At 43.0% G+C, this 10383-nt stretch overlaps 1 long non-coding RNA gene across 1 annotated transcript in view; it reads left to right on the top strand.

Moving 5' to 3' along the window:
- The first annotated feature begins 561 nt into the window (after positions 1 to 561).
- Positions 562 to 10383, top strand: part of LOC131197237 (uncharacterized) — a 26042-nt gene continuing 16220 nt past the window's right edge. Inside the window, exons 1-2 of the long non-coding RNA XR_009154915.1 lie at positions 562 to 595; positions 2337 to 2512. This is a non-coding gene — a long non-coding RNA (uncharacterized LOC131197237). The remainder of the gene's footprint in view (positions 596 to 2336; positions 2513 to 10383) is intronic.

The following is a 10383-nucleotide window of genomic DNA, read 5'->3' as shown; positions in this document are numbered from 1 at the left end:
CTGAAGTCCATCTACCTTGAATAAAACATGCTGGCTGAGGGATTCTGGGAGTTGAAGTCCATCCATCTTGAATAAAACGTGCTGGCTGAGGAATTATGAGAGTTGAAGTCCATCCACCTTGAATAAAGCATGCTGGCTGAGGAATTATGAGAGCTGAAGTCAATCCATCTTGAATAAAGCATGCTGGCTGAGGAATTCTGGGAGCTGAAGTCCATCCACCTTAAATAAAGCATGCTGGCTGAGGGATTCTGGGAGTTGAAGTCCATCCATCTTGAATAAAGCATGCTGGCTGAGGAATTCTGGGAGCTGAAGACCATGCATCTTTAAAAAATGCTATTTGGGGAATTCTGGGAGTTGAAGTCCAGGCATCTTAAAAGTTGTCTAGATTGAGAAAACACTGCATTAGGGCATGGAGAAGACAGCTCTTCCTGACCTCTGCTTGAAGCATCTTTTCTACAGCTAGTTTGTCTTTCAGCAAAGCACATTTGTGCAGTGTTTCCGTTAAGCCCTATCACATCCTGAACACAGAGTGCCAATCACACAATTGCTGTGTTCTTACTGTGTCGATGCAGCTTCTTCCACAGCAGGGTGCAAGGTAAGTGCAGATGACATGTTGCTTATTAGGTGGCAATTGTTGGTAATCCTTTGACATCATTGTTAACAGGAGTGGCAATTAGTTCACACCACCTTTCTATCACTGCAGCATCGCAGGCAGTCATAAGGCCAGGCTCATGTGGATTAAATGTGAGTTTTACTCTCCTTCTGCCCACCCCGTCCCGCCCACTTCCTCTCTGGAGTGTTGCAATTTCTGGGTTTGATATAGTCTTAACGCTTGCAGGAAGGAGAGGGTGGGATAGAGCCACCGGATGGGATGGGATTGGTTGGTTTTCTCAGAAGGACCCCTTCCTTGCATTTCAGTTATGAAGAAGGAGAAGATAGGCAAGGAGGAGTAGAAGATATAAGTGGTGGGGGAGAGGAGGGGTTCCTGCTTGAGACTAGATGACATTCAGGTCCCTTCCAACTCTGTTATTCTGAGGAGGAGGAGGAGGAGGAGGAGGAGGAGGAGGAGGAGGAGGAGGAGGAGGAGGAGGAGGAGAAAAGAGAAGGAGGAAGGAGAAAGAGGAGAAGGAGGAGAAAAGAGAAGGAGGAAGGGAAGAAGGAGGAGGAGAAGGAGGAAGGAGGAGGAGAAGGAGAAAAGAGAAGGAGAAAGGAAAAGGAGAAAGAGAAGGAGAAAGAAGAAAGAGGAAGGAGGAGAAGGAGAAGACAGACAAAGGGGAGAAGAAGGACAAGAAAGAGAAAATAGATGATTATTATTATTATTATTATTATTATTATTATTATTATTATTATTATTATTATTATTATTATTATTATTATTATTATTATTTAATTTGTATACCGCCCTTCTCCCAAAGGACTCAGGGCGGTTAACAGCCAAATAAAACAACAATCAAGACACATACAATACAAGTTAAAAACAATGATTAAAAAACTTACTTAAATTTGGCCCAACTAATTAAAATACATTTCAAAACCCTAAAAAATTATAAAAATTAAAAACCCATAAAATCATCCAAAAATTTTAAAATTTTAGGCCAGTCCTGCGCAAGAAAATAGATGTGTCTTAAGTTCGCGGCGAAAGGTCCGAAGGTCAGGAAGCTGTCGGAGTCCAGGGGGAAGAAAAGAAGAACATCGAAAAGAAGGAAGTGGAAAGGAGGGAGTTTAATTTCCAACTTTTTTCAGAACAATAAAATAACAGTAATGTACAGTCCCAAATGTTGTTTGTCAAGAAGAAACTGGACTTTCTTTGTTTTTCCTTGAAGAGGTTTCACTTCTCACCCAAGAAGCTTCATCAGTTCGGCATCAAGGGTGAATCAGTCAGAACTGAAAGAAGCTTCTTGGATGAGAAGCAAAACGTCTTCAAAGAAAAACAAAGTCCAGTTCCCTCCTGAAAAAACACCTTTGAGACAACCGTGACCTGGATGGCTGAGAATCTCCATAAATATTTAGTAAGGTACAGGTTGTTCTCGACTTACGACTGCACTTAGGACCGCAATTTCCATTGCTAAGCAAGGCAGTTGTGAAGTGAGTGGCGCCTGATTTTATGACCTTTCTTGCCATGGTTGTTAAGCGAGTCACTGCAGTTGTTGAGTGAATCACGTGGTCATTGCGTGAATCCAGTTTCTCCCACTGAGTCTGCTACCCGGCTGGGAAGGTTGCAAATAGCGATCCCAAAACTGCAACCGTCATAAGTACATGCCGGTGGCCAAGCGTCCAAATTTGGATCACATGACCAAAGGGATGCTGCAATGATCATAAGTCACTTTTTTTTTCAGTGAACGGTCACTAAGCGAATGGTTGCAAGTCGAGGACTACCTGCATTCAAAATCACTCGTCTCCGGCTTTTCGTTAGAAATGATTCGGTGGCTCTTTAATGATCGAGTAGCCGAGTGATTCTTTTTGACGGAAGAAAGAAGAAGGTGAAAAGTTGCTTGTTAGCATGGCAAAGCAGGTGAGAATACGAATTACATCCCTCGGTAAAATGAAATTAAAAGAAAATTGGGGGGGGGGGTGTTTTGTTTTGTTTTCTCTTGTTTGCCTTTGAAACAAGACAATCCATTAGAGATGCTTTCACACAGCTACATCGATTGCCTGATTATCATAGCTGCTGCTCCTCAGATACACCTTCCCAACTACCTGATCCATGCAGGCAAAATTTTACTTCCTTTGGCTCCTAGGGGATTCTGCACAGACCCAGTAATCAAGAGATGTTTCCAGAAAAACTACCACTGGAAGAGATTTAGGACAAACAACAGGCAGATGTTTAGGTTTTTTAGGGGTGTTTTTTTTTGTTTTTTTAAAAAAAGGTTTAGAATAGATCATATAAGGGGAAAAAATAGCTTCCTTCTGTGAAGATAAGTCTTCGACTTACGACCCGTTGCTTAGCATCTGTTCAAAGTTATGATGGATGCCCAAATGATACTGACAGCCCAGAAGGAAGGGAGGAAAGAAGGGAGGGAGGGAGGGAGGGAGGAAGAGGGAAGGGCAAAGGGAGGGAGGGAGGAAAGCAGAGAGAGGGACAGAGGGAGGGAGGGAGGGAGGCAGAGGGAAGGGGAGAGGGAGGAAGGGAGGGAGGGAGGGAGGGAAGGAGGCAGAGGGAAGGGCAGAGGAAGATAGGAAGGGAGGAGGAGGAGAGAGGAAGGAGGGAGGAAGGAGGCAGAGGGAAGGGCAGAGGGAGGAAGAAGGAGGGAGGGAGGAATGAAGGCAGAGAGAGGGACAGAGGGAGGAGGAGGCAGAGGAAGGGCAGAGGGAGGAAGAAGGAGGGAGGAGGAGGGAGGAGGAGGAAGGAGGCAGAGGAAGAGCAGAGGAGGAAGAAGAAGGGAGGAGGAAGGGCAGAGGGAAGAAGAAGGGAGGGAGGAATGAAGGCAGAGAGAGGGACAGAGGGAGGGAGGCAGAGGGAAGGGCAGAGGGAGATAGGAAGGGAGGGAGGGAGGGAGGGAAGGAGGCAGAGGGAACGGCAGAGGGAGGAAGAAGAAAGGGAGGGAGGAAGGAATGAAGGCAGAGAGAGGGAAAGAGGGAGGGAGGGAGGGAGGGAGGGAGGAAGGGAAGGTAGGTAGGCAGATAGAGGGAGGTTCAGAAGAGAGACAGGAAGGAAGAAGGGAGGCAGGCAGGCAGGCAGAGGGAGGGAGGAAGGAAGGAAGGAAGGAAGGAAGGAAGGAAGGAAGGAAGGAAGGAAGGAAGGAAGGCAGAGAGAGGGACAGAAGAAGGGAGGGAGGGAAGGCAGGCAGGCAGGCAGAGGGAGGGACAGAGGGAGGGAGGGAGAGAGGAAGGGAGGGAGGGAGGGAGGAAGGAAGGAAGGAAGGGAAAGAGGGAGGTAGGGAAGGAAGGAAGGAAGGAGAGAGGGAAGAAGGGAGGGAAAGGAGAGAAGTAATCTTCCTGCAAATATTATATACAGGATACATTTATAAATCACCTTTTATAAGTTAGAAGCCTGAGCTCTTAATGGAAGTCTTAGAGGTATAATCACCTTAATGATGGCCATTGATTCAAAATACTTCAGAAGATGCAGATAACGAGGACACTTCCTGTCATTTCCGACAGAGTCTTTTCATTCTCTTCCTAAAATTGCAATCTCGTCTTCCGTGGTCCCACTATAAAGCCCTTGAACATCGCTCTGCTTCTCTTGAGTTTAATGACATAAAAGCCTATTTTTCTGCATTCCCGGGGATTCGAGCTAGGTCAAAAGCCCCGTGCAGTCCTGGGCCACATTAACCGAGGGACAGAATCAAGATCATGTGAAGTGCTATTACAACTTTATAATGCCTTAGTAAGTCCACACACTAGGAGTAATTTCATCCGGTTTTGGTCGCCGCAATATAAAAAAGACGTTGAGATTCTAGTGCACAGAACAGCAAAAAAGATAAGGGGACTGGAGGCTAAAAAATAAGAAGAATGGTTGCAGGAATTGGATATGTCTGGTTTAACTTATTTAAAAAAGGACTAGAGGCAATATGATAGTCTTCCAATATTTGAGGGGCTGCCACAAAGAAATGAGGGGGGGGGATCCATCTATTCTCCAAAGCAGCTGAAGGCAAGGCAAGAAGCAACAGATGGAAACTAATCAAGGAGAGAAGCAACCTGGAATTAATTAAGGGCCTCTGGTGGCTCAGCAGACTAAGTTTGTCTGTTATTAACACAGCTGCTTGCAATTACTGCAGGTTCAAGTCCCACCAGGCCCAAGGTTGACTCAGCCTTCCATCCTTTACAAGGTAGGTAAAATGAGGACCCAGATTGTTGCGGGCAATAAAAGTTGACTTTGTATATAATGTACAAATGGATGAAGACTATTGCTTAACACTGTGTAAGCCGCCCTGAGTCTTCGGAGAAGGGCGGGATATAAATTCAATTTTTTTTGAAAAAAGGAGAAATTTCCCGACAGTTAGAACGATTAATCAGTGGAACGATTTGCCTCCAGAAGTTGTAAATGCTCCAACACTGGAAGTTTTTAAGAAGTGATTGGACAGCCATTTGTTTGAAATCGTATAGGGTGTTGTGCTTGAGCAGGGGGGTTGGACTAGAAGACCTCCAAGGTCCCTTCCAACTCTCTTACTCTACTCTGTCACCAAACTGAATTATATGGAGAAAAGCATGGTTTTACACATAGGCATATAGGTGGTACCTGGTTCAATAGTAAAAACTTTGAGAGGGACCTTGGAGTCCTAGTGGACAATCATTTAAAAATGAGCCAGCAATGTGTGGCAGCTGCAAAAAAAGAGCTAATAATACAATCCTTGGTCATATAAACAAAGGCAAAGATAGGAAATCGTGTGAGGTATTAGCACCACTTCATAAAACCTTAATAAGACCACACCTGGAATCCTGCATCCAATTTTGATTACCACATTACAGAAAAGATGTTGAGACTTTGGAAAAAGTGCAGAGAAGAGCAATAAAGGTGATTAGGGGACTGGAGGTTAAAATGTTTGAAGAATGGATGCTGGAATTGGGTATGTCTAGTTTAATGAAAAGAAGTGCGAGGGGGTGACATGATAGCAGCCTTCCAATATTTGAGAGGCTGCCACAAAGAAGACGAGGTCAACCTATCCTTGAAGGAGAAGAAGCAATGGATGAAAAATAATAAGAAGAGAAGCAACTTGGAACTAAGGAGGAATTTCCTGACAATGAGAACAATTAATCAGTGGAATAGCTTCCCTCCAGAAGTTATGGGAGTTCGATCAATGGAGGTTTTTAAGAAGTGATTGGACACTTATTTATCTGGAACGGTGTAGGGTTTCCTGCCTGAGCAGGGGGTTGGACTAGAAGATCTCTAAGGTCCCTTCCAATTCTGTTATTCTGTCACCAAACTAGTTAGGTAGCACAGCCAGCTCAGATGAGCTCTTGGCCACTGGGTAACTAGACAAATGCAAGCACAACATAATTTGCCCTGAACGCTGCTCAAAAATTCTTTGAAAGATGATGGGAATTCTTTTCCATCGGTTGAAATCAGTTGATGTAACTTCAGCAGTTTATTCAATCTGATGGTTCCTTTGTAGCATCTTTTTCCACCCATTATGCGGCTACCTCTCTTACACACCTCCACTAACACTAGCACGGGAAGCCACTATATATAAACAGGGAGCAAAACCCCACATCCCATCACACTGATGCTGTTACCTAGCTGGCTTACGAAATGTCTGCAAGAAAACCACCCAGCTCGTGCGAGCACCGTGTTCGACCCTGAGCTACAAATCCTCCCTTCTATTTTTACGTAAATAGGACCGCCTGAATCTGAAATTTTGGCAAGCTGCGATTGATCATAACCGAATTGAAACTGAGCGCGATTTCAAAGAAGGAAGGCGCATAGCTACTCTTTTCAAGAAAAGATCATTAAAAAAAAAAAATAGATGGCCTGATCAAAGCTTCAGAGAAAACCATTCTTGGCACACCATCATAAAACCAGAAAAGATAACAATCTTTTCCTTCAGATGTTTGATTCTGTGGAGTTTTTTTTTTCATGGACGTCTCAAAAATAAATAGACAGAAAGCTACATTCCACCCCACCTCCCCTCACCTCTTCAGCTCTGAGCTCGCAATCAAGAAAATTAGAGAGTCTGCTGTTGTTACTATAGTAATCTACACAACAGGCATAAAAGAAAATAGAAAAACCTTGCATTGCTGTCCCCGACACAAAATCAAATACAATTTTACATAATTTGAGCCACTCAAATTCTTTTGTCCCTCAGGGCTGAGAAATCCAAGGCTCCTCTTAGAAAAATCGGTGGGTTTTATTTTCCGCTGGATTTTCTCTTTACCTCCCTGGTTGTTTTGTTGTTTTAAAAAAAATGCAAAATGGTGCAGATGGTGATACAGGTAGTTCTCGACTTATGACCACAACGTTTTTGTCGCTAAGCAAAACATTGGCTAAGTGAATTTTGCAACTTTTTGTGCTACAGCCTTTAAATAAATCTCAGCAATCCTTAAATTGTTCAGTGAATCTGGTTTCACCACCGACTTTGTTTACAATAATGTCGCGAATGGGGTTATAACGTGACCCCCCGAACACTGCCGCCGTCAGAAATATGAGTCAGTTGCCAAGCATCTGAATTTTGATCACATGACCTTGGGCATGCTGCAGCAGTCGTAAGTGCAAAAAACAGTCATAAGTCACTTTTTTCAGTGCCATTGTAACTTCGAATGGTCACTAAATGAACTATTATAAGTCAAGGACTACCTGTATTAAAATTCGTTTAGGTTTTCTAGTATACGTGGTTCTCAATTTAAAACTATTCGTTTAGTGACTGTTGTAAGTTAGAATAGAATAGAATAGAATAAAATAGAATAGAATAGAATAGAATAGAATAGAATAGAATAGAATAGAATAGAATTTTTATTGGCCAAGTATGATTGGACACACAAGGAATTTGTCTTGGTGCATATGCTCTCAGTACATAAAAGAAAAGATACGTTCCTCAAGGTACAACATTTACAACACAATTGATGATCAATATATCAATATAAATCATAAGGATTGCCAGCAACAAGTTATAGTCATACAGTCATAAGTGGAAAGAGATGGGTGATGGGAACTATGAAACGATTAATAGTAGTGCAGATTCAGTAAATAGTCTGACAGTGTTGAGGGAATTATTTGTTTAGCAGAGTGATGGCCTTCGGGAAAAAACTGTTCTTGTGTCTAGTTGTTCTGGTGTGCAGTGCTCTATAGCGTCGTTTTGAGGGTAGGAGTTGAAACAGTTTATGTCCAGGATGCGAGGGATCTGCAAATATTTTCACGGCCCTCTTCTTGATTCGTGCAGTATACAGGTCCTCAATGGAAGGCAAGTTGGTAGCAATTATTTTTTCTGCAGTTCTAATTATCCTCTGAAGTCTGTGTTTTTCTTGTTGGGTTGCAGAACCGAACCAGACAGTTATAGAGGTGCAAATGACAGACTCAATAATTCCTCTGTAGAACTGAATCAGCAGCTCCTTGGGCAGTTTGAGCTTCCTGAGTTGGCGCAGAAAGAACATTCTTTGTTGTCCTTTTTTAATGATGTTTTTGATGTTAGCTGTCCATTTGAGATCAGCACTTAAAACAGCACTGAGAAAAGTGACATCATCATCATCATCATCATTATTATTATTATTATTATTATTATTATTATTATTATTATTATTATTATTATTTCACACTCGCAATCATTACAGCACCTCTGTGGCCAGGTGATCAAAATTTGAGTGCTTGGTATAAACTATATTTATGATAGTTGCAGTATATCGGAATCAAGTAATCATGATTTGCAACCTTCCCAGCCAGCTTCTAACCAGCAAAGTCGATGGGGGAAGCTGGCTCCGTTTAACAAGTGCACAATTCACTTAACAACTGCAGTGAGTTGCTTAACAACCGTGGCCAAAAAAAAAAAGGTTGTAAAATGAAGCACAACTGCCAATTGTCTGGCTTAGCAATGGGAATTTTGGGCTCCACTCTCATCGTAAGTTGAGCATTACCTGTATTCTCAAAATTAGGTTGACGTGAAAGAAAAGCCAGGACAAACTGTAGTTAGGAAATTAGAGGGAGAGAAAGACAACCTGAAGAGGCTAAGCTTGTTGAAGCTAAGAGCCTATAATGTACTGTACTTTCTCCTCCATTCAGGAGAGAAAATAAGAACTCCTTGATCATCGGAGATTGGAGTCAGGAGAAGAAAGAAAAACTGAGAGAGCAAGGAAGTGGTTGTAACCTGGTAAGGGCAAGAGTCTTCCAACTTGGCAACTTTAAGACTGGTGGACTTCTTCAGCTCTCACAATTCCCCAGTGTTATTGGAAGGAGGTTGAAGGAGAAGGCCTAGTCTAGGTGGGTCACTAAGAGTCAAGATCAATTTGATTGAACGTACATAATCCATCAATGAACAAATCCACCTCACTTAATTGCATAATACGGGGAAAAGGTGGATGGATGGATGGATGGATGGATGGATGGATGGATGGATGGATGGATGGATAGAAGAGGAGATGGAGAAGGAAAAGAAGACGACAAAGGAGGAGGAGGAGGAGGAGGAGAGGAGGAGGAGGAGAAGAGAGGAGGAGGAGGAGGAGAAGGAAGAGAAGGAGGAGGACTGAGAGAAGAAGAAAGTGGACTTCCCAGGGTAGGGAAGTCCACATTTCTTAAAACTGCCAAATTTGGTATGCTAGGTTATCAATCTAACTTAGTCCATTTCAAAGTTAGCCTCTTGAAGATGGGTGGACTTCAACTCCCAGAATTCCCTAGCCAGCCTCAATGCTTAATAGGTTGCAGAAACAACACCCCAGATTTTAATGACCAAGATTGGTTTTCATGTCAGGTGCAGTCCTCAACGTACGACCACAATTAGCAACTGACTCTCCTTTGCTCAGCAAGGTCATTGTTCAATGAGCCGTGCCTGATTTTACAACCTTGTCAAACTTTAAGTCACTTTCGTTCTTAAATGAATCATGTGGTCATTAAGTGAATCCGGCTTCTCCTATTGACTTTTACTTATTGGAAGCTGGCTGGGAAGGTTACAAATAGTGATCACATGACCCTGGGATGCTGCAACCGTCATAAATATGAGTCAGCTGCCAAGTATCTGAATTTTGATCATGTGATCATGGAGATGCTGCAGCGGTCGTAAGTGTGGGGACCGATTGTTGACTCCCTTTTTCTTCAACGCGGTTGTAACTTTGAACGGTCACAGAATGGATGGTTGTAAGTCGAGGACTGCCCGTGCTTCGTTTTTTTGCTGTCCCAGCTTGTTACTGTTTAAAATTAGAACAAAGGTTCGGAGAAGTGAGAAAATGCCGCAGAGTCATATATATATTTTTTCCCAAAAACATATAAATGAAAATCCTCCAACACGCTGGACGATTCTCTGCAATTAATCAATGCTTTTTTAGCAAAATCCAGAGACATCTGTGATATTTTTAAACTGTACCCAGATATAGCCGTCATGAGTTCTCTTTCGCTCTGCTTTGGCATATGGAGGCAACCAAGGCAGAGAAAGACTCCGGAATTGGCTGCGTGCATTTAAAACACACAAAAAAAACCCTGAGGTCTGTGGCTCGCTGGTTCTGCTTTTTTTAAAATTATAAATATTGTGGCTTTTGGGGGGGCATCTGTTTGAGGATTTGAAGCCTTGGCTGAGGCGCCCCAGAATTTGACTTGAAAATCTATCTCGCTAATCTCTGGATTGGGTCCAAAATAGGCTGCCAAAGGGGCAGTTCAGGGCTAAACATCACGAGTGAAAGAAATTGGTGACTTTTATTCATGGCAGCACTGATGATGTTACCTACTTGGGTCATGAGACGTCTGCAAGAAATCACCAAGTTCAGTGAGCACCAAGGACCCCACAGTCCTCCTCCTCCTTCTCCACAAAC

The sequence above is a fragment of the Ahaetulla prasina genome, chromosome 4 (assembly GCF_028640845.1).
Source record: "Ahaetulla prasina isolate Xishuangbanna chromosome 4, ASM2864084v1, whole genome shotgun sequence".
Lineage (NCBI taxonomy): Eukaryota > Metazoa > Chordata > Lepidosauria > Squamata > Colubridae > Ahaetulla > Ahaetulla prasina.
This window is presented reverse-complemented; position numbering and strand designations above follow the sequence as displayed.